Source organism: Engystomops pustulosus, chromosome 9 (assembly GCF_040894005.1).
Source record: "Engystomops pustulosus chromosome 9, aEngPut4.maternal, whole genome shotgun sequence".
Lineage (NCBI taxonomy): Eukaryota > Metazoa > Chordata > Amphibia > Anura > Leptodactylidae > Engystomops > Engystomops pustulosus.
In genome coordinates, this window is record NC_092419.1 from 64,919,771 (window position 1) to 64,937,558 (window position 17,788).

General features: G+C 45.6%; 77 pseudogenes; all 77 read left to right on the plus strand.

Annotated features, from left to right (window-relative positions):
* The first annotated feature begins 306 nt into the window (after positions 1–306).
* LOC140094196 (5S ribosomal RNA) lies at positions 307–425 on the plus strand (annotated as a pseudogene).
* A 70-nt stretch (positions 426–495) lies between these two features.
* LOC140082103 (5S ribosomal RNA) lies at positions 496–614 on the plus strand (annotated as a pseudogene).
* A 251-nt stretch (positions 615–865) lies between these two features.
* LOC140092145 (5S ribosomal RNA) lies at positions 866–984 on the plus strand (annotated as a pseudogene).
* Positions 985–1,054: 70 nt separating this feature from the next.
* LOC140094701 (5S ribosomal RNA) lies at positions 1,055–1,173 on the plus strand (annotated as a pseudogene).
* Positions 1,174–1,243: 70 nt separating this feature from the next.
* Positions 1,244–1,362, plus strand: LOC140079464 (5S ribosomal RNA; annotated as a pseudogene).
* Positions 1,363–1,432: 70 nt separating this feature from the next.
* Positions 1,433–1,551, plus strand: LOC140089318 (5S ribosomal RNA; annotated as a pseudogene).
* Positions 1,552–1,621: 70 nt separating this feature from the next.
* On the plus strand, positions 1,622–1,740 carry LOC140086647 (5S ribosomal RNA; annotated as a pseudogene).
* Positions 1,741–1,810: 70 nt separating this feature from the next.
* Positions 1,811–1,929, plus strand: LOC140079465 (5S ribosomal RNA; annotated as a pseudogene).
* A 70-nt stretch (positions 1,930–1,999) lies between these two features.
* Positions 2,000–2,118, plus strand: LOC140086094 (5S ribosomal RNA; annotated as a pseudogene).
* Positions 2,119–2,188: 70 nt separating this feature from the next.
* On the plus strand, positions 2,189–2,307 carry LOC140086742 (5S ribosomal RNA; annotated as a pseudogene).
* Positions 2,308–2,377: 70 nt separating this feature from the next.
* On the plus strand, positions 2,378–2,496 carry LOC140079466 (5S ribosomal RNA; annotated as a pseudogene).
* A 70-nt stretch (positions 2,497–2,566) lies between these two features.
* On the plus strand, positions 2,567–2,685 carry LOC140090346 (5S ribosomal RNA; annotated as a pseudogene).
* A 259-nt stretch (positions 2,686–2,944) lies between these two features.
* On the plus strand, positions 2,945–3,063 carry LOC140094713 (5S ribosomal RNA; annotated as a pseudogene).
* Positions 3,064–3,133: 70 nt separating this feature from the next.
* Positions 3,134–3,252, plus strand: LOC140094725 (5S ribosomal RNA; annotated as a pseudogene).
* A 70-nt stretch (positions 3,253–3,322) lies between these two features.
* Positions 3,323–3,441, plus strand: LOC140094737 (5S ribosomal RNA; annotated as a pseudogene).
* A 251-nt stretch (positions 3,442–3,692) lies between these two features.
* On the plus strand, positions 3,693–3,811 carry LOC140092223 (5S ribosomal RNA; annotated as a pseudogene).
* Positions 3,812–3,881: 70 nt separating this feature from the next.
* On the plus strand, positions 3,882–4,000 carry LOC140094749 (5S ribosomal RNA; annotated as a pseudogene).
* Positions 4,001–4,070: 70 nt separating this feature from the next.
* Positions 4,071–4,189, plus strand: LOC140091421 (5S ribosomal RNA; annotated as a pseudogene).
* A 70-nt stretch (positions 4,190–4,259) lies between these two features.
* Positions 4,260–4,378, plus strand: LOC140095504 (5S ribosomal RNA; annotated as a pseudogene).
* Positions 4,379–4,448: 70 nt separating this feature from the next.
* On the plus strand, positions 4,449–4,567 carry LOC140094430 (5S ribosomal RNA; annotated as a pseudogene).
* Positions 4,568–4,637: 70 nt separating this feature from the next.
* Positions 4,638–4,756, plus strand: LOC140086102 (5S ribosomal RNA; annotated as a pseudogene).
* Positions 4,757–4,826: 70 nt separating this feature from the next.
* Positions 4,827–4,945, plus strand: LOC140085298 (5S ribosomal RNA; annotated as a pseudogene).
* A 70-nt stretch (positions 4,946–5,015) lies between these two features.
* On the plus strand, positions 5,016–5,134 carry LOC140079468 (5S ribosomal RNA; annotated as a pseudogene).
* A 70-nt stretch (positions 5,135–5,204) lies between these two features.
* Positions 5,205–5,323, plus strand: LOC140090353 (5S ribosomal RNA; annotated as a pseudogene).
* A 439-nt stretch (positions 5,324–5,762) lies between these two features.
* LOC140085299 (5S ribosomal RNA) lies at positions 5,763–5,881 on the plus strand (annotated as a pseudogene).
* Positions 5,882–5,951: 70 nt separating this feature from the next.
* On the plus strand, positions 5,952–6,070 carry LOC140086648 (5S ribosomal RNA; annotated as a pseudogene).
* A 70-nt stretch (positions 6,071–6,140) lies between these two features.
* On the plus strand, positions 6,141–6,259 carry LOC140083960 (5S ribosomal RNA; annotated as a pseudogene).
* A 70-nt stretch (positions 6,260–6,329) lies between these two features.
* On the plus strand, positions 6,330–6,448 carry LOC140087021 (5S ribosomal RNA; annotated as a pseudogene).
* Positions 6,449–6,518: 70 nt separating this feature from the next.
* On the plus strand, positions 6,519–6,637 carry LOC140079469 (5S ribosomal RNA; annotated as a pseudogene).
* Positions 6,638–6,707: 70 nt separating this feature from the next.
* On the plus strand, positions 6,708–6,826 carry LOC140085047 (5S ribosomal RNA; annotated as a pseudogene).
* A 70-nt stretch (positions 6,827–6,896) lies between these two features.
* LOC140079470 (5S ribosomal RNA) lies at positions 6,897–7,015 on the plus strand (annotated as a pseudogene).
* Positions 7,016–7,085: 70 nt separating this feature from the next.
* LOC140089319 (5S ribosomal RNA) lies at positions 7,086–7,204 on the plus strand (annotated as a pseudogene).
* Positions 7,205–7,274: 70 nt separating this feature from the next.
* LOC140086711 (5S ribosomal RNA) lies at positions 7,275–7,393 on the plus strand (annotated as a pseudogene).
* A 259-nt stretch (positions 7,394–7,652) lies between these two features.
* LOC140093861 (5S ribosomal RNA) lies at positions 7,653–7,771 on the plus strand (annotated as a pseudogene).
* Positions 7,772–7,841: 70 nt separating this feature from the next.
* Positions 7,842–7,960, plus strand: LOC140085301 (5S ribosomal RNA; annotated as a pseudogene).
* Positions 7,961–8,408: 448 nt separating this feature from the next.
* LOC140094761 (5S ribosomal RNA) lies at positions 8,409–8,527 on the plus strand (annotated as a pseudogene).
* A 70-nt stretch (positions 8,528–8,597) lies between these two features.
* LOC140091422 (5S ribosomal RNA) lies at positions 8,598–8,716 on the plus strand (annotated as a pseudogene).
* Positions 8,717–8,786: 70 nt separating this feature from the next.
* Positions 8,787–8,905, plus strand: LOC140095635 (5S ribosomal RNA; annotated as a pseudogene).
* A 70-nt stretch (positions 8,906–8,975) lies between these two features.
* LOC140078188 (5S ribosomal RNA) lies at positions 8,976–9,094 on the plus strand (annotated as a pseudogene).
* A 259-nt stretch (positions 9,095–9,353) lies between these two features.
* LOC140094773 (5S ribosomal RNA) lies at positions 9,354–9,472 on the plus strand (annotated as a pseudogene).
* A 70-nt stretch (positions 9,473–9,542) lies between these two features.
* LOC140091423 (5S ribosomal RNA) lies at positions 9,543–9,661 on the plus strand (annotated as a pseudogene).
* A 70-nt stretch (positions 9,662–9,731) lies between these two features.
* On the plus strand, positions 9,732–9,850 carry LOC140095636 (5S ribosomal RNA; annotated as a pseudogene).
* A 70-nt stretch (positions 9,851–9,920) lies between these two features.
* On the plus strand, positions 9,921–10,039 carry LOC140078199 (5S ribosomal RNA; annotated as a pseudogene).
* Positions 10,040–10,109: 70 nt separating this feature from the next.
* LOC140079472 (5S ribosomal RNA) lies at positions 10,110–10,228 on the plus strand (annotated as a pseudogene).
* A 70-nt stretch (positions 10,229–10,298) lies between these two features.
* LOC140090354 (5S ribosomal RNA) lies at positions 10,299–10,417 on the plus strand (annotated as a pseudogene).
* A 258-nt stretch (positions 10,418–10,675) lies between these two features.
* LOC140094786 (5S ribosomal RNA) lies at positions 10,676–10,794 on the plus strand (annotated as a pseudogene).
* Positions 10,795–10,864: 70 nt separating this feature from the next.
* LOC140082825 (5S ribosomal RNA) lies at positions 10,865–10,983 on the plus strand (annotated as a pseudogene).
* Positions 10,984–11,053: 70 nt separating this feature from the next.
* On the plus strand, positions 11,054–11,172 carry LOC140094798 (5S ribosomal RNA; annotated as a pseudogene).
* A 251-nt stretch (positions 11,173–11,423) lies between these two features.
* LOC140098998 (5S ribosomal RNA) lies at positions 11,424–11,542 on the plus strand (annotated as a pseudogene).
* Positions 11,543–11,612: 70 nt separating this feature from the next.
* On the plus strand, positions 11,613–11,731 carry LOC140094811 (5S ribosomal RNA; annotated as a pseudogene).
* A 70-nt stretch (positions 11,732–11,801) lies between these two features.
* Positions 11,802–11,920, plus strand: LOC140082826 (5S ribosomal RNA; annotated as a pseudogene).
* Positions 11,921–11,990: 70 nt separating this feature from the next.
* LOC140094823 (5S ribosomal RNA) lies at positions 11,991–12,109 on the plus strand (annotated as a pseudogene).
* A 251-nt stretch (positions 12,110–12,360) lies between these two features.
* On the plus strand, positions 12,361–12,479 carry LOC140099011 (5S ribosomal RNA; annotated as a pseudogene).
* A 70-nt stretch (positions 12,480–12,549) lies between these two features.
* LOC140094835 (5S ribosomal RNA) lies at positions 12,550–12,668 on the plus strand (annotated as a pseudogene).
* Positions 12,669–12,738: 70 nt separating this feature from the next.
* LOC140091424 (5S ribosomal RNA) lies at positions 12,739–12,857 on the plus strand (annotated as a pseudogene).
* A 70-nt stretch (positions 12,858–12,927) lies between these two features.
* Positions 12,928–13,046, plus strand: LOC140086649 (5S ribosomal RNA; annotated as a pseudogene).
* Positions 13,047–13,116: 70 nt separating this feature from the next.
* On the plus strand, positions 13,117–13,235 carry LOC140079473 (5S ribosomal RNA; annotated as a pseudogene).
* A 70-nt stretch (positions 13,236–13,305) lies between these two features.
* LOC140085302 (5S ribosomal RNA) lies at positions 13,306–13,424 on the plus strand (annotated as a pseudogene).
* A 70-nt stretch (positions 13,425–13,494) lies between these two features.
* Positions 13,495–13,613, plus strand: LOC140086650 (5S ribosomal RNA; annotated as a pseudogene).
* A 70-nt stretch (positions 13,614–13,683) lies between these two features.
* Positions 13,684–13,802, plus strand: LOC140083961 (5S ribosomal RNA; annotated as a pseudogene).
* A 70-nt stretch (positions 13,803–13,872) lies between these two features.
* LOC140087022 (5S ribosomal RNA) lies at positions 13,873–13,991 on the plus strand (annotated as a pseudogene).
* Positions 13,992–14,061: 70 nt separating this feature from the next.
* LOC140079474 (5S ribosomal RNA) lies at positions 14,062–14,180 on the plus strand (annotated as a pseudogene).
* Positions 14,181–14,250: 70 nt separating this feature from the next.
* On the plus strand, positions 14,251–14,369 carry LOC140085049 (5S ribosomal RNA; annotated as a pseudogene).
* Positions 14,370–14,439: 70 nt separating this feature from the next.
* On the plus strand, positions 14,440–14,558 carry LOC140079475 (5S ribosomal RNA; annotated as a pseudogene).
* A 70-nt stretch (positions 14,559–14,628) lies between these two features.
* LOC140089292 (5S ribosomal RNA) lies at positions 14,629–14,747 on the plus strand (annotated as a pseudogene).
* A 70-nt stretch (positions 14,748–14,817) lies between these two features.
* Positions 14,818–14,936, plus strand: LOC140086712 (5S ribosomal RNA; annotated as a pseudogene).
* A 259-nt stretch (positions 14,937–15,195) lies between these two features.
* LOC140093862 (5S ribosomal RNA) lies at positions 15,196–15,314 on the plus strand (annotated as a pseudogene).
* A 70-nt stretch (positions 15,315–15,384) lies between these two features.
* Positions 15,385–15,503, plus strand: LOC140079476 (5S ribosomal RNA; annotated as a pseudogene).
* A 70-nt stretch (positions 15,504–15,573) lies between these two features.
* Positions 15,574–15,692, plus strand: LOC140085304 (5S ribosomal RNA; annotated as a pseudogene).
* Positions 15,693–16,140: 448 nt separating this feature from the next.
* On the plus strand, positions 16,141–16,259 carry LOC140094847 (5S ribosomal RNA; annotated as a pseudogene).
* Positions 16,260–16,329: 70 nt separating this feature from the next.
* On the plus strand, positions 16,330–16,448 carry LOC140092900 (5S ribosomal RNA; annotated as a pseudogene).
* Positions 16,449–16,518: 70 nt separating this feature from the next.
* On the plus strand, positions 16,519–16,637 carry LOC140095637 (5S ribosomal RNA; annotated as a pseudogene).
* Positions 16,638–16,707: 70 nt separating this feature from the next.
* On the plus strand, positions 16,708–16,826 carry LOC140078211 (5S ribosomal RNA; annotated as a pseudogene).
* Positions 16,827–16,896: 70 nt separating this feature from the next.
* On the plus strand, positions 16,897–17,015 carry LOC140094859 (5S ribosomal RNA; annotated as a pseudogene).
* Positions 17,016–17,085: 70 nt separating this feature from the next.
* LOC140095787 (5S ribosomal RNA) lies at positions 17,086–17,204 on the plus strand (annotated as a pseudogene).
* Positions 17,205–17,274: 70 nt separating this feature from the next.
* On the plus strand, positions 17,275–17,393 carry LOC140083462 (5S ribosomal RNA; annotated as a pseudogene).
* A 259-nt stretch (positions 17,394–17,652) lies between these two features.
* On the plus strand, positions 17,653–17,771 carry LOC140094871 (5S ribosomal RNA; annotated as a pseudogene).
* Positions 17,772–17,788: the final 17 nt, after the last annotated feature.

Consider the following 17,788-nt stretch of genomic DNA (forward strand, 5'->3'; position numbering starts at 1 on the left):
AAGTACCAGCATGGGAGACTGGCTGAGAATCCCAAGTTCCGTTGACCTTTTTGAACCTGAAAATTGTGTTAGTTTCTCTATGAGATAGTAAAAGAAGGTTCAAATTGAACAGCTGCTGTCAACGGCCATTCTAAACTGAACGTGCTTGCTCTCATCAGATCGCAGCAGCAATGCAGCTTAAGGCTTGGCAAGTACCAGCATGGGAGACTGGCTGGCAATCCCAAGTTCTGTTGACCTTTTTGAACCTGAAAATTGTTAGTTTCTCTGTCAAAGATGGTAAAAGAAGGTTCAAATTGAACAGCTGCTGTCAACGGCCATTCTAAGCTGAATGTGCCTGCTCTCGTCAGATCGCAGCAGCAATGCAGCTTAAGGCTTGGCAAGTACCAGCATGGGAGACTGGCTGTGAATCCTAAGTTCCGTTGACCTTTTTGAACCTGAAAATTGTGTTAGTTTCTCTATGAGATAGTAAAAGAAGGTTCAAACTGAACAGCTGCTGTCAACGGCCATTCTAAGCTGAATGTGCCTGCTCTCGTCAGATCGCAGCAGCAATGCAGCTTAAGGCTTGGCAAGTACCAGCATGGGAGACTGGCTGGGAATCCCAAGTTCTGTTGACTTTTTTGAACCTGAAAATTTTGTTAGTTTCTCTATGAGATAGTAAAAGAAGGTTCAAATTGAACAGCTGCTGTCAACGGCCATTCTAAGCTGAATGTGCCTGCTCTTGTCAGATCGCAGCAGCTTAAGGCTTGGCAAGTACCAGCATGGGAGACTGGCTGGGAATCCCAAGTTCCGTTGACCTTTTTGAACCTGAAAATTGTGTTAGTTTCTCTATGAGATAGTAAAAGAAGGTTCAAATTGAACAGCTGCTGTCAACGGCCATTCTAAGCTGAATGTGCCTGCTCTCATCAGATCGCAGCAGCAATGCAGCTTAAGGCTTGGCAAGTACCAGCATGGGAGACTGGCTGGGAATCCCAACTTCCGTTGACCTTTTTGAACCTGAAAATTGTGTTAGTTTCTCTATGAGATAGTAAAAGAAGGTTCAAACTGAACAGCTGCTGTCAACGGCCATTCTAAGCTGAATGTGCCTGCTCTCGTCAGATCGCAGCAGCAATGCAGCTTAAGGCTTGGCAAGTACCAGCATGGGAGACTGGCTGGGAATCCCAAGTTCCGTTGACCTTTTTGAACCTGAAAATTGTGTTAGTTTCTCTATGAGATAGTAAAAGAAGGTTCAAATTGAACAGCTGCTGTCAACGGCCATTCTAAGCTGAATGTGCCTGCTCTCGTCAGATCGCAGCAGCAATGCAGCTTAAGGCTTGGCAAGTACCAGCATGGGAGACTGGCTGGGAATCCCAAGTTCTGTTGACCTTTTTGAACCTGAAAATTGTGTTAGTTTTTCTATGAGATAGTAAAAGAAGGTTCAAATTGAACAGCTGCTGTCAACGGCCATTCTAAGCTGAATGTGCCTGCTCTCGTCAGATCGCAGCAGCAATGCAGATTAAGGCTTGGCAAGTACCAGCATGGGAGACTGGCTGGGAATCCCAAGTTCTGTTGACCTTTTTGAACCTGAAAATTGTTAGTTTCTCTGTCAAAGATGGTAAAAGAAGGTTCAAATTGAACAGCTGTTGTCAACGGCCATTCTAAGCTGAATGTGCCTGCTCTCGTCAGATCGCAGCAGCAATGCAGCTTAAGGCTTGGCAAGTACCAGCATGGGAGACTGGCTGGGAATCCCAAGTTCCGTTAACCTTTTTGAACCTGAAAATTGTGTTAGTTTCTCTATGAGATAGTAAAAGAAGGTTCAAATTGAACAGCTGCTGTCAACGGCCATTCTAAGCTGAATGTGCCTGCTCTCGTCAGATCGCAGCAGCAATGCAGCTTAAGGCTTGGCAAGTACCAGCATGGGAGACTGGCTGGGAATCCCAAGTTCTGTTGACCTTTTTGAACCTGAAAATTGTGTTAGTTTCTCTATGAGATAGTAAAAGAAGGTTCAAACTGAACAGCTGCTGTCAACGGCCATTCTAAGCTGAATGTGCCTGCTCTCGTCAGATCGCAGCAGCAATGCAGCTTAAGGCTTGGCAAGTACCAGCATGGGAGACTGGCTGAGAATCCCAAGTTCCGTTGACCTTTTTGAACCTGAAAATTGTGTTAGTTTCTCTATGAGATAGTAAAAGAAGGTTCAAATTGAACAGCTGCTGTCAACGGCCATTCTAAGCTGAATGTGCTTGCTCTCGTCAGATCGCAGCAGCAATGCAGCTTAAGGCTTGGCCAGTACCAGCATGGGAGACTGGCTGGGAATCCCAAGTTCTGTTGACCTTTTTGAACCTGAAAATTGTTAGTTTCTCTGTCAAAGATGGTAAAAGAAGGTTCAAATTGAACAGCTGCTGTCAACGGCCATTCTAAGCTGAATGTGCCTGCTCTCGTCAGATCGCAGCAGCAATGCAGCTTAAGGCTTGGCAAGTACCAGCATGGGAGACTGGCTGGGAATCCCAAGTTCTGTTGACCTTTTTGAACCTGAAAATTGTTAGTTTCTCTGTCAAAGATGGTAAAAGAAGGTTCAAATTGAACAGCTGCTGTCAACGGCCATTCTAAGCTGAATGTGCCTGCTCTCGTCAGATCGCAGCAGCAATGCAGCTTAAGGCTTGGCATGTACCAGCATGGGAGACTGGCTGGGAATCCCAAGTTTCGTTGACCTTTTTGAACCTGAAAATTGTGTTAGTTTCTCTATGAGATAGTAAAAGAAGGTTCAAATTGAACAGCTGTTGTCAACGGCCATTCTAAGCTGAATGTGCGTGCTCTTGTCGGATCACAGCAGCGATGCGGCTTAAGGCTTGGCAAGTACCAGCATGGGAGACTGGCTGCGAATCCCAAGTTCCGTTGACCTTTTTGAACCTGAAAATTGTGTTAGTTTCTCTATGAGATAGTAAAAGAAGGTTCAAACTGAACAGCTGCTGTCAACGGCCATTCTAAGCTGAATGTGCCTGCTCTCGTCAGATCGCAGCAGCAATGCAGCTTAAGGCTTGGCAAGTACCAGCATGGGAGACTGGCTGGGAATCCCAAGTTCCGTTGACCTTTTTGAACCTGAAAATTGTGTTAGTTTCTCTATGAGATAGTAAAAGAAGGTTCAAATTGAACAGCTGCTGTCAACGGCCATTCTAAGCTGAATGTGCCTGCTCTCGTCAGATCGCAGCAGCAATGCAGCTTAAGGCTTGGCAAGTACCAGCATGGGAGACTGGCTGGGAATCCCAAGTTCCGTTGACCTTTTTGAACCTGAAAATTGTGTTAGTTTCTCTATGAGATAGTAAAAGAAGGTTCAAATTGAACAGCTGCTGTCAACGGCCATTCTAAGCTGAATGTGCCTGCTCTCGTCAGATCGCAGCAGCAATGCAGCTTAAGGCTTGGCAAGTACCAGCATGGGAGACTGGCTGGGAATCCCAAGTTCCGTTGACCTTTTTGAACCTGAAAATTGTGTTAGTTTCTCTATGAGATAGTAAAAGAAGGTTCAAATTGAACAGCTGCTGTCAACGGCCATTCTAAGCTGAATGTGCCTGCTCTTGTCAGATCGCAGCAGCTTAAGGCTTGGCAAGTACCAGCATGGGAGACTGGCTGGGAATCCCAAGTTCCGTTGACCTTTTTGAACCTGAAAATTGTGTTAGTTTCTCTATGAGATAGTAAAAGAAGGTTCAAATTGAACAGCTGCTGTCAACGGCCATTCTAAGCTGAATGTGCCTGCTCTCATCAGATCGCAGCAGCAATGCAGCTTAAGGCTTGGCAAGTACCAGCATGGGAGACTGGCTGGGAATCCCAAGTTCCGTTGACCTTTTTGAACCTGAAAATTGTGTTAGTTTCTCTATGAGATAGTAAAAGAAGGTTCAAATTGAACAGCTGCTGTCAACGGCCATTCTAAGCTGAATGTGCCTGCTCTCGTCAGATCGCAGCAGCAATGCAGCTTAAGGCTTGGCAAGTACCAGCATGGGAGACTGGCTGGGAATCCCAAGTTCCGTTGACCTTTTTGAACCTGAAAATTGTGTTAGTTTCTCTATGAGATAGTAAAAGAAGGTTCAAACTGAACAGCTGCTGTCAACGGCCATTCTAAGCTGAATGTGCCTGCTCTCGTCAGATCGCAGCAGCAATGCAGCTTAAGGCTTGGCAAGTAACAGCATGGGAGACTGGCTGGGAATCCCAAGTTCCGTTGACCTTTTTGAACCTGAAAATTGTGTTAGTTTCTCTATGAGATAGTAAAAGATGGTTCAAATTGAACAGCTGCTGTCAACGGCCATTCTAAGCTGAATGTGCCTGCTCTCGTCAGATTGCAGCAGCAATGCAGCTTAAGGCTTGGCAAGTACCAGCATGGGAGACTGGCTGGGAATCCCAAGTTCCGTTAACCTTTTTGAACCTGAAAATTGTGTTAGTTTCTCTATGAGATAGTAAAAGAAGGTTCAAATTGAACAGCTGCTGTCAACGGCCATTCTAAGCTGAATGTGCCTGCTCTCGTCAGATCGCAGCAGCAATGCAGCTTAAGGCTTGGCAAGTACCAGCATGGGAGACTGGCTGGTAATCCCAAGTTCTGTTGACCTTTTTGAACCTGAAAATTGTGTTAGTTTCTCTATGAGATAGTAAAAGAAGGTTCAAACTGAACAGCTGCTGTCAACGGCCATTCTAAGCTGAATGTGCCTGCTCTCGTCAGATCGCAGCAGCAATGCAGCTTAAGGCTTGGCAAGTACCAGCATGGGAGACTGGCTGAGAATCCCAAGTTCCGTTGACCTTTTTGAACCTGAAAATTGTGTTAGTTTCTCTATGAGATAGTAAAAGAAGGTTCAAATTGAACAGCTGCTGTCAACGGCCATTCTAAGCTGAATGTGCTTGCTCTCGTCAGATCGCAGCAGCAATGCAGCTTAAGGCTTGGCAAGTACCAGCATGGGAGACTGGCTGGGAATCCCAAGTTCTGTTGACCTTTTTGAACCTGAAAATTGTTAGTTTCTCTGTCAAAGATGGTAAAAGAAGGTTCAAATTGAACAGCTGCTGTCAACGGCCATTCTAAGCTGAATGTGCCTGCTCTCGTCAGATCGCAGCAGCAATGCAGCTTAAGGCTTGGCAAGTACCAGCATGGGAGACTGGCTGGGAATCCCAAGTTCTGTTGACCTTTTTGAACCTGAAAATTGTTAGTTTCTCTGTCAAAGATGGTAAAAGAAGGTTCAAATTGAACAGCTGCTGTCAACGGCCATTCTAAGCTGAATGTGCCTGCTCTCGTCAGATCGCAGCAGCAATGCAGCTTAAGGCTTGGCATGTACCAGCATGGGAGACTGGCTGGGAATCCCAAGTTTCGTTGACCTTTTGAACCTGAAAATTGTGTTAGTTTCTCTATGAGATAGTAAAAGAAGGTTCAAATTGAACAGCTGTTGTCAACGGCCATTCTAAGCTGAATGTGCGTGCTCTTGTCGGATCACAGCAGCGATGCGGCTTAAGGCTTGGCAAGTACCAGCATGGGAGACTGGCTGCGAATCCCAAGTTCCGTTGACCTTTTTGAACCTGAAAATTGTGTTAGTTTCTCTATGAGATAGTAAAAGAAGGTTCAAATTGAACAGCTGCTGTCAACGGCCATTCTAAGCTGAATGTGCCTGCTCTTGTCAGATCGCAGCAGCTTAAGGCTTGGCAAGTACCAGCATGGGAGACTGGCTGGGAATCCCAAGTTCTGTTGACCTTTTTGAACCTGAAAATTGTGTTAGTTTCTCTATGAGATAGTAAAAGAAGGTTCAAATTGAACAGCTGCTGTCAACGGCCATTCTAAGCTGAATGTGCTTGCTCTCGTCAGATCGCAGCAGCAATGCAGCTTAAGGCTTGGCAAGTACCAGCATGGGAGACTGGCTGGGAATCCCAAGTTCTGTTGACCTTTTTGAACCTGAAAATTGTTAGTTTCTCTGTCAAAGATGGTAAAAGAAGGTTCAAATTGAACAGCTGCTGTCAACGGCCATTCTAAGCTGAATGTGCCTGCTCTCGTCAGATCGCAGCAGCAATGCAGCTTAAGGCTTGGCAAGTACCAGCATGGGAGACTGGCTGGGAATCCCAAGTTCCGTTAACCTTTTTGAACCTGAAAATTGTGTTAGTTTCTCTATGAGATAGTAAAAGAAGGTTCAAATTGAACAGCGGCTGTCAACGGCAATTCTAAGCTGAATGTGCCTGCTCTCGTCAGATCGCAGCAGCAATGCAGCTTAAGGCTTGGCAAGTACCAGCATGGGAGACTGGCTGGGAATCCCAAGTTCCGTTGACCTTTTTGAACCTGAAAATTGTGTTAGTTTCTCTATGAGATAGTAAAAGAAGGTTCAAATTGAACAGCTGCTGTCAACGGCCATTCTAAGCTGAATGTGCCTGCTCTCGTCAGATCGCAGCAGCAATGCAGCTTAAGGCTTGGCAAGTACCAGCATGGGAGACTGGCTGGGAATCCCAAGTTCCGTTGAACTTTTTGAACCTGAAAATTGTGTTAGTTTCTCTATGAGATAGTAAAAGAAGGTTCAAATTGAACAGCTGCTGTCAACGGCCATTCTAAGCTGAATGTGCCTGCTCTCGTCAGATCGCAGCAGCAATGCAGCTTAAGGCTTGGCAAGTACCAGCATGGGAGACTGGCTGGGAATCCCAAGTTCTGTTGACCTTTTTGAACCTGAAAATTGTGTTAGTTTCTCTATGAGATAGTAAAAGAAGGTTCAAACTGAACAGCTGCTATCAACGGCCATTCTAAGCTGAATGTGCCTGCTCTCGTCAGATCGCAGCAGCAATGCAGCTTAAGGCTTGGCAAGTACCAGCATGGGAGACTGGCTGGGAATCCCAAGTTCCGTTGACCTTTTTGAACCTGAAAATTGTGTTAGTTTCTCTATGAGATAGTAAAAGAAGGTTCAAATTGAACAGCTGCTGTCAACGGCCATTCTAAGCTGAATGTGCCTGCTCTCGTCAGATCGCAGCAGCAATGCAGCTTAAGGCTTGGCAAGTACCAGCATGGGAGACTGGCTGGGAATCCCAAGTTCTGTTGACCTTTTTGAACCTGAAAATTGTGTTAGTTTTTCTATGAGATAGTAAAAGAAGGTTCAAATTGAACAGCTGCTGTCAACGGCCATTCTAAGCTGAATGTGCCTGCTCTCGTCAGATCGCAGCAGCAATGCAGATTAAGGCTTGGCAAGTACCAGCATGGGAGACTGGCTGGGAATCCCAAGTTCTGTTGACCTTTTTGAACCTGAAAATTGTTAGTTTCTCTGTCAAAGATGGTAAAAGAAGGTTCAAATTGAACAGCTGCTGTCAACGGCCATTCTAAGCTGAATGTGCCTGCTCTCGTCAGATCGCAGCAGCAATGCAGCTTAAGGCTTGGCAAGTACCAGCATGGGAGACTCGCTGGGAATCCCAAGTTCCGTTAACCTTTTTGAACCTGAAAATTGTGTTAGTTTCTCTATGAGATAGTAAAAGAAGGTTCAAATTGAACAGCTGCTGTCAACGGCCATTCTAAGCTGAATGTGCCTGCTCTCGTCACATCGCAGCAGCAATGCAGCTTAAGGTTTGGCAAGTACCAGCATGGGAGACTGGCTGGGAATACCAAGTTCCGTTGACCTTTTTGAACCTGAAAATTGTGTTAGTTTCTCTATGAGATAGTAAAAGAAGGTTCAAACTGAACAGCTGCTGTCAACGGCCATTCTAAGCTGAATGTGCCTGCTCTCGTCAGATCGCAGCAGCAATGCAGCTTAAGGCTTGGCAAGTACCAGCATGGGAGACTGGCTGAGAATCCTAAGTTCCGTTGACCTTTTTGAACCTGAAAATTGTGTTAGTTTCTCTATGAGATAGTAAAAGAAGGTTCAAATTGAACAGCTGCTGTCAACGGCCATTCTAAGCTGAATGTGCTTGCTCTCGTCAGATCGCAGCAGCAATGCAGCTTAAGGCTTGGCAAGTACCAGCATGGGAGACTGGCTGGGAATCCCAAGTTCTGTTGACCTTTTTGAACCTGAAAATTGTTAGTTTCTCTGTCAAAGATGGTAAAAGAAGGTTCAAATTGAACAGCTGCTGTCAAGGGCCATTCTAAGCTGAATGTGCCTGCTCTCGTCAGATTGCAGCAGCAATGCAGCTAAAGGCTTGGCAAGTACCAGCATGGGAGACTGGCTGGGAATCCCAAGTTTCGTTGACCTTTTTGAACCTGAAAATTGTGTTAGTTTCTCTATGAGATAGTAAAAGAAGGTTCAAATTGAACAGCTGCTGTCAACGGCCATTCTAAGCTGAATGTGCGTGCTCTTGTCGGATCACAGCAGCGATGCGGCTTAAGGCTTGGCAAGTACCAGCATGGGAGACTGGCTGCGAATCCCAAGTTCTGTTGACCTTTTTGAACCTGAAAATTGTTAGTTTCTCTGTCAAAGATGGTAAAAGAAGGTTCAAATTGAACAGCTGCTGTCAACGGCCATTCTAAGCTGAATGTGCCTGCTCTCGTCAGATCGCAGCAGCAATGCAGCTTAAGGCTTGGCAAGTACCAGCATGGGAGACTGGCTGGGAATCCCAAGTTCCGTTGACCTTTTTGAACCTGAAAATTGTGTTAGTTTCTCTATGAGATAGTAAAAGAAGGTTCAAATTGAACAGCTGCTGTCAACGGCCATTCTAAGCTGAATGTGCCTGCTCTCGTCAGATCGCAGCAGCAATGCAGCTTAAGGCTTGGCAAGTAACAGCATGGGAGACTGGCTGGGAATCCCAAGTTCCGTTGACCTTTTTGAACCTGAACATTGTGTTAGTTTCTCTATGAGATAGTAAAAGAAGGTTCAAATTGAACAGCTGCTGTCAACGGCCATTCTAAGCTGAATGTGCGTGCTCTCGTCAGATCGCAGCAGCAATGCAGCTTAAGGCTTGGCAAGTACCAGCATGGGAGACTGGCTGGGAATCCCAAGTTCCGTTAACCTTTTTGAACCTGAAAATTGTGTTAGTTTCTCTATGAGATAGTAAAAGAAGGTTCAAATTGAACAGCTGCTGTCAACGGCCATTCTAAGCTGAATGTGCCTGCTCTCGTCAGATCGCAGCAGCAATGCAGCTTAAGGCTTGGCAAGTACCAGCATGGGAGACTGGCTGGGAATACCAAGTTCCGTTGACCTTTTTGAACCTGAAAATTGTGTTAGTTTCTCTATGAGATAGTAAAAGAAGGTTCAAATTGAACAGCTGCTGTCAACGGCCATTCTAAGCTGAATGTGCGTGCTCTTGTCGGATCACAGCAGCGATGCGGCTTAAGGCTTGGCAAGTACCAGCATGGGAGACTGGCTGCGAATCCCAAGTTCTGTTGACCTTTTTGAACCTGAAAATTGTTAGTTTCTCTGTCAAAGATGGTAAAAGAAGGTTCAAATTGAACAGCTGCTGTCAACGGCCATTCTAAGCTGAATGTGCCTGCTCTCGTCAGATCGCAGCAGCAATGCAGCTTAAGGCTTGGCAAGTACCAGCATGGGAGACTGGCTGGGAATCCCAAGTTCCGTTGACCTTTTTGAACCTGAAAATTGTGTTAGTTTCTCTATGAGATAGTAAAAGAAGGTTCAAATTGAACAGCTGCTGTCAACGGCCATTCTAAGCTGAATGTGCCTGCTCTCGTCAGATCGCAGCAGCAATGCAGCTTAAGGCTTGGCAAGTAACAGCATGGGAGACTGGCTGGGAATCCCAAGTTCCGTTGACCTTTTTGAACCTGAACATTGTGTTAGTTTCTCTATGAGATAGTAAAAGAAGGTTCAAATTGAACAGCTGCTGTCAACGGCCATTCTAAGCTGAATGTGCGTGCTCTCGTCAGATCGCAGCAGCAATGCAGCTTAAGGCTTGGCAAGTACCAGCATGGGAGACTGGCTGGGAATCCCAAGTTCCGTTAACCTTTTTGAACCTGAAAATTGTGTTAGTTTCTCTATGAGATAGTAAAAGAAGGTTCAAATTGAACAGCTGCTGTCAACGGCCATTCTAAGCTGAATGTGCCTGCTCTCGTCAGATCGCAGCAGCAATGCAGCTTAAGGCTTGGCAAGTACCAGCATGGGAGACTGGCTGGGAATACCAAGTTCCGTTGACCTTTTTGAACCTGAAAATTGTGTTAGTTTCTCTATGAGATAGTAAAAGAAGGTTCAAACTGAACAGCTGCTGTCAACGGCCATTCTAAGCTGAATGTGCCTGCTCTCGTCAGATCGCAGCAGCAATGCAGCTTAAGGCTTGGCAAGTACCAGCATGGGAGACTGGCTGGGAATCCCAAGTTCTGTTGACCTTTTTGAACCTGAAAATTGTTAGTTTCTCTGTCAAAGATGGTAAAAGAAGGTTCAAATTGAACAACTGCTGTCAACGGCCATTCTAAGCTGAATGTGCCTGCTCTCGTCAGATCGCAGCAGCAATGCAGCTTAAGGCTTGGCATGTACCAGCATGGGAGACTGGCTGGGAATCCCAAGTTTCGTTGACCTTTTGAACCTGAAAATTGTGTTAGTTTCTCTATGAGATAGTAAAAGAAGGTTCAAATTGAACAGCTGTTGTCAACGGCCATTCTAAGCTGAATGTGCGTGCTCTTGTCGGATCACAGCAGTGATGCGGCTTAAGGCTTGGCAAGTACCAGCATGGGAGACTGGCTGCGAATCCCAAGTTCCGTTGACCTTTTTGAACCTGAAAATTGTGTTAGTTTCTCTATGAGATAGTAAAAGAAGGTTCAAACTGAACAGCTGCTGTCAACGGCCATTCTAAGCTGAATGTGCCTGCTCTCGTCAGATCGCAGCAGCAATGCAGCTTAAGGCTTGGCAAGTACCAGCATGGGAGACTGGCTGGGAATCCCAAGTTCCGTTGACCTTTTTGAACCTGAAAATTGTGTTAGTTTCTCTATGAGATAGTAAAAGAAGGTTCAAATTGAACAGCTGCTGTCAATGGCCATTCTAAGCTGAATGTGCCTGCTCTCGTCAGATCGCAGCAGCAATGCAGCTTAAGGCTTGGCAAGTACCAGCATGGGAGACTGGCTGGGAATCCCAAGTTCCGTTGACCTTTTTGAACCTGAAAATTGTGTTAGTTTCTCTATGAGATAGTAAAAGAAGGTTCAAATTGAACAGCTGCTGTCAACGGCCATTCTAAGCTGAATGTGCCTGCTCTCGTCAGATCGCAGCAGCAATGCAGCTTAAGGCTTGGCAAGTACCAGCATGGGAGACTGGCTGGGAATCCCAAGTTCCGTTGACCTTTTTGAACCTGAAAATTGTGTTAGTTTCTCTATGAGATAGTAAAAGAAGGTTCAAATTGAACAGCTGCTGTCAACGGCCATTCTAAGCTGAATGTGCCTGCTCTTGTCAGATCGCAGCAGCTTAAGGCTTGGCAAGTACCAGCATGGGAGACTGGCTGGGAATCCCAAGTTCCGTTTAACTTTTTGAACCTGAAAATTGTGTTAGTTTCTCTATGAGATAGTAAAAGAAGGTTCAAATTGAACAGCTGCTGTCAACGGCCATTCTAAGCTGAATGTGCCTGCTCTCATCAGATCGCAGCAGCAATGCAGCTTAAGGCTTGGCAAGTACCAGCATGGGAGACTGGCTGGGAATCCCAAGTTCCGTTGACCTTTTTGAACCTGAAAATTGTGTTAGTTTCTCTATGAGATAGTAAAAGAAGGTTCAAATTGAACAGCTGCTGTCAACGGCCATTCTAAGCTGAATGTGCCTGCTCTCGTCAGATCGCAGCAGCAATGCAGCTTAAGGCTTGGCAAGTACCAGCATGGGAGACTGGCTGGGAATCCCAAGTTCCGTTGACCTTTTTGAACCTGAAAATTGTGTTAGTTTCTCTATGAGATAGTAAAAGAAGGTTCAAATTGAACAGCTGCTGTCAATGGCCATTCTAAGCTGAATGTGCCTGCTCTCGTCAGATCGCAGCAGCAATGCAGCTTAAGGCTTGGCAAGTACCAGCATGGGAGACTGGCTGGGAATCCCAAGTTCCGTTGACCTTTTTGAACCTGAAAATTGTGTTAGTTTCTCTATGAGATAGTAAAAGAAGGTTCAAATTGAACAGCTGCTGTCAACGGCCATTCTAAGCTGAATGTGCCTGCTCTCGTCAGATCGCAGCAGCAATGCAGCTTAAGGCTTGGCAAGTACCAGCATGGGAGACTGGCTGGGAATCCCAAGTTCCGTTGACCTTTTTGAACCTGAAAATTGTGTTAGTTTCTCTATGAGATAGTAAAAGAAGGTTCAAATTGAACAGCTGCTGTCAACGGCCATTCTAAGCTGAATGTGCCTGCTCTTGTCAGATCGCAGCAGCTTAAGGCTTGGCAAGTACCAGCATGGGAGACTGGCTGGGAATCCCAAGTTCCGTTTAACTTTTTGAACCTGAAAATTGTGTTAGTTTCTCTATGAGATAGTAAAAGAAGGTTCAAATTGAACAGCTGCTGTCAACGGCCATTCTAAGCTGAATGTGCCTGCTCTCATCAGATCGCAGCAGCAATGCAGCTTAAGGCTTGGCAAGTACCAGCATGGGAGACTGGCTGGGAATCCCAAGTTCCGTTGACCTTTTTGAACCTGAAAATTGTGTTAGTTTCTCTATGAGATAGTAAAAGAAGGTTCAAATTGAACAGCTGCTGTCAACGGCCATTCTAAGCTGAATGTGCCTGCTCTCGTCAGATCGCAGCAGCAATGCAGCTTAAGGCTTGGCAAGTACCAGCATGGGAGACTGGCTGGGAATCCCAAGTTCCGTTGACCTTTTTGAACCTGAAAATTGTGTTAGTTTCTCTATGAGATAGTAAAAGAAGGTTCAAACTGAACAGCTGCTGTCAACGGCCATTCTAAGCTGAATGTGCCTGCTCTCGTCAGATCGCAGCAGCAATGCAGCTTAAGGCTTGGCAAGTAACAGCATGGGAGACTGGCTGGGAATCCCAAGTTCCGTTGACCTTTTTGAACCTGAAAATTGTGTTAGTTTCTCTATGAGATAGTAAAAGAAGGTTCAAATTGAACAGCTGCTGTCAACGGCCATTCTAAGCTGAATGTGCCTGCTCTCGTCAGATCGCAGCAGCAATGCAGCTTAAGGCTTGGCAAGTACCAGCATGGGAGACTGGCTGGGAATCCCAAGTTCCGTTAACCTTTTTGAACCTGAAAATTGTGTTAGTTTCTCTATGAGATAGTAAAAGAAGGTTCAAATTGAACAGCTGCTGTCAACGGCCATTCTAAGCTGAATGTGCCTGCTCTCGTCAGATCGCAGCAGCAATGCAGCTTAAGGCTTGGCAAGTACCAGCATGGGAGACTGGCTGGGAATCCCAAGTTCTGTTGACCTTTTTGAACCTGAAAATTGTGTTAGTTTCTCTATGAGATAGTAAAAGAAGGTTCAAATTGAACAGCTGCTGTCAACGGCCATTCTAAGCTGAATGTGCTTGCTCTCGTCAGATCGCAGCAGCAATGCAGCTTAAGGCTTGGCAAGTACCAGCATGGGAGACTGGCTGGGAATCCCAAGTTCTGTTGACCTTTTTGAACCTGAAAATTGTTAGTTTCTCTGTCAAAGATGGTAAAAGAAGGTTCAAATTGAACAGCTGCTGTCAACGGCCATTCTAAGCTGAATGTGCCTGCTCTCGTCAGATCGCAGCAGCAATGCAGCTTAAGGCTTGGCAAGTACCAGCATGGGAGACTGGCTGGGAATCCCAAGTTCCGTTAACCTTTTTGAACCTGAAAATTGTGTTAGTTTCTCTATGAGATAGTAAAAGAAGGTTCAAATTGAACAGCGGCTGTCAACGGCAATTCTAAGCTGAATGTGCCTGCTCTCGTCAGATCGCAGCAGCAATGCAGCTTAAGGCTTGGCAAGTACCAGCATGGGAGACTGGCTGGGAATCCCAAGTTCCGTTGACCTTTTTGAACCTGAAAATTGTGTTAGTTTCTCTATGAGATAGTAAAAGAAGGTTCAAATTGAACAGCTGCTGTCAACGGCCATTCTAAGCTGAATGTGCCTGCTCTCGTCAGATCGCAGCAGCAATGCAGCTTAAGGCTTGGCAAGTACCAGCATGGGAGACTGGCTGGGAATCCCAAGTTCCGTTGAACTTTTTGAACCTGAAAATTGTGTTAGTTTCTCTATGAGATAGTAAAAGAAGGTTCAAATTGAACAGCTGCTGTCAACGGCCATTCTAAGCTGAATGTGCCTGCTCTCGTCAGATCGCAGCAGCAATGCAGCTTAAGGCTTGGCAAGTACCAGCATGGGAGACTGGCTGGGAATCCCAAGTTCTGTTGACCTTTTTGAACCTGAAAATTGTGTTAGTTTCTCTATGAGATAGTAAAAGAAGGTTCAAACTGAACAGCTGCTATCAACGGCCATTCTAAGCTGAATGTGCCTGCTCTCGTCAGATCGCAGCAGCAATGCAGCTTAAGGCTTGGCAAGTACCAGCATGGGAGACTGGCTGGGAATCCCAAGTTCCGTTGACCTTTTTGAACCTGAAAATTGTGTTAGTTTCTCTATGAGATAGTAAAAGAAGGTTCAAATTGAACAGCTGCTGTCAACGGCCATTCTAAGCTGAATGTGCCTGCTCTCGTCAGATCGCAGCAGCAATGCAGCTTAAGGCTTGGCAAGTACCAGCATGGGAGACTGGCTGGGAATCCCAAGTTCTGTTGACCTTTTTGAACCTGAAAATTGTGTTAGTTTTTCTATGAGATAGTAAAAGAAGGTTCAAATTGAACAGCTGCTGTCAACGGCCATTCTAAGCTGAATGTGCCTGCTCTCGTCAGATCGCAGCAGCAATGCAGATTAAGGCTTGGCAAGTACCAGTATGGGAGACTGGCTGGGAATCCCAAGTTCTGTTGACCTTTTTGAACCTGAAAATTGTTAGTTTCTCTGTCAAAGATGGTAAAAGAAGGTTCAAATTGAACAGCTGCTGTCAACGGCCATTCTAAGCTGAATGTGCCTGCTCTCGTCAGATCGCAGCAGCAATGCAGCTTAAGGCTTGGCAAGTACCAGCATGGGAGACTCGCTGGGAATCCCAAGTTCCGTTAACCTTTTTGAACCTGAAAATTGTGTTAGTTTCTCTATGAGATAGTAAAAGAAGGTTCAAATTGAACAGCTGCTGTCAACGGCCATTCTAAGCTGAATGTGCCTGCTCTCGTCACATCGCAGCAGCAATGCAGCTTAAGGTTTGGCAAGTACCAGCATGGGAGACTGGCTGGGAATACCAAGTTCCGTTGACCTTTTTGAACCTGAAAATTGTGTTAGTTTCTCTATGAGATAGTAAAAGAAGGTTCAAACTGAACAGCTGCTGTCAACGGCCATTCTAAGCTGAATGTGCCTGCTCTCGTCAGATCGCAGCAGCAATGCAGCTTAAGGCTTGGCAAGTACCAGCATGGGAGACTGGCTGAGAATCCTAAGTTCCGTTGACCTTTTTGAACCTGAAAATTGTGTTAGTTTCTCTATGAGATAGTAAAAGAAGGTTCAAACTGAACAGCTGCTGTCAACGGCCATTCTAAGCTGAATGTGCCTGCTCTCGTCAGATCGCAGCAGCAATGCAGCTTAAGGCTTGGCAAGTACCAGCATGGGAGACTGGCTGGGAATCCCAAGTTCTGTTGACCTTTTTGAACCTGAAAATTGTGTTAGTTTCTCTATGAGATAGTAAAAGAAGGTTCAAATTGAACAGCTGCTGTCAACGGCCATTCTAAGCTGAATGTGCTTGCTCTCGTCAGATCGCAGCAGCAATGCAGCTTAAGGCTTGGCAAGTACCAGCATGGGAGACTGGCTGGGAATCCCAAGTTCTGTTGACCTTTTTGAACCTGAAAATTGTTAGTTTCTCTGTCAAAGATGGTAAAAGAAGGTTCAAATTGAACAGCTGCTGTCAAGGGCCATTCTAAGCTGAATGTGCCTGCTCTCGTCAGATTGCAGCAGCAATGCAGCTAAAGGCTTGGCAAGTACCAGCATGGGAGACTGGCTGGGAATCCCAAGTTTCGTTGACCTTTTTGAACCTGAAAATTGTGTTAGTTTCTCTATGAGATAGTAAAAGAAGGTTCAAATTGAACAGCTGCTGTCAACGGCCATTCTAAGCTGAATGTGCGTGCTCTTGTCGGATCACAGCAGCGATGCGGCTTAAGGCTTGGCAAGTACCAGCATGGGAGACTGGCTGCGAATCCCAAGTTCTGTTGACCTTTTTGAACCTGAAAATTGTTAGTTTCTCTGTCAAAGATGGTAAAAGAAGGTTCAAATTGAACAGCTGCTGTCAACGGCCATTCTAAGCTGAATGTGCCTGCTCTCGTCAGATCGCAGCAGCAATGCAGCTTAAGGCTTGGCAAGTACCAGCATGGGAGACTGGCTGGGAATCCCAAGTTCCGTTGACCTTTTTGAACCTGAAAATTGTGTTAGTTTCTCTATGAGATAGTAAAAGAAGGTTCAAACTGAACAGCTGCTGTCAACGGCCATTCTAAGCTGAATGTGCCTGCTCTCGTCAGATCGCAGCAGCAATGCAGCTTAAGGCTTGGCAAGTAACAGCATGGGAGACTGGCTGGGAATCCCAAGTTCTGTTGACCTTTTTGAACCTGAACATTGTGTTAGTTTCTCTATGAGATAGTAAAAGAAGGTTCAAATTGAACAGCTGCTGTCAACGGCCATTCTAAGCTGAATGTGCGTGCTCTCGTCAGATCGCAGCAGCAATGCAGCTTAAGGCTTGGCAAGTACCAGCATGGGAGACTGGCTGGGAATCCCAAGTTCCGTTAACCTTTTTGAACCTGAAAATTGTGTTAGTTTCTCTATGAGATAGTAAAAGAAGGTTCAAATTGAACAGCTGCTGTCAACGGCCATTCTAAGCTGAATGTGCCTGCTCTCGTCAGATCGCAGCAGCAATGCAGCTTAAGGCTTGGCAAGTACCAGCATGGGAGACTGGCTGGGAATACCAAGTTCCGTTGACCTTTTTGAACCTGAAAATTGTGTTAGTTTCTCTATGAGATAGTAAAAGAAGGTTCAAACTGAACAGCTGCTGTCAACGGCCATTCTAAGCTGAATGTGCCTGCTCTCGTCAGATCGCAGCAGCAATGCAGCTTAAGGCTTGGCAAGTACCAGCATGGGAGACTGGCTGGGAATCCCAAGTTCCGTTGACCTTTTTGAACCTGAAAATTGTGTTAGTTTCTCTATGAGATAGTAAAAGAAGGTTCAAATTGAACAGCTGCTGTCAACGGCCATTCTAAGCTGAATGTGCTTGCTCTCGTCAGATCGCAGCAGCAATGAAGCTTAAGGCTTGGCAAGTACCAGCATGGGAGACTGGCTGGGAATCCCAAGTTCTGTTGACCTTTTTGAACCTGAAAATTGTTAGTTTCGCTGTCAAAGATGGTAAAAGAAGGTTCAAATTGAACAGCTGCTGTCAACGGCCATTCTAAGCTGAATGTGCCTGCTCTCGTCAGATCGCAGCAGCAATGCAGCTTAAGGCTTGGCAAGTACCAGCATGGGAGACTGGCTGGGAATCCCAAGTTTCGTTGACCTTTTTGAACCTGAAAATTGCGTTAGTTTCTCTATGAGATAGTAAAAGAAGGTTCAAATTGAACAGCTGTTGTCAACGGCCATTCTAAGCTGAATGTGCGTGCTCTTGTCGGATCACAGCAGCGATGCGGCTTAAGGCTTGGCAAGTACCAGCATGGGAGACTGGCTGCGAATCCCAAGTTCCGTTGACCTTTTTGAACCTGAAAATTGTGTTAGTTTCTCTATGAGATAGTAAAAGAAGGTTCAAACTGAACAGCTGCTGTCAACGGCCATTCTAAGCTGAATGTGCCTGCTCTCGTCAGATCGCAGCAGCAATGCAGCTTAAGGCTTGGCAAGTACCAGCATGGGAGACTGGCTGGGAATCCCAAGTTCCGTTGACCTTTTTGAACCTGAAAAT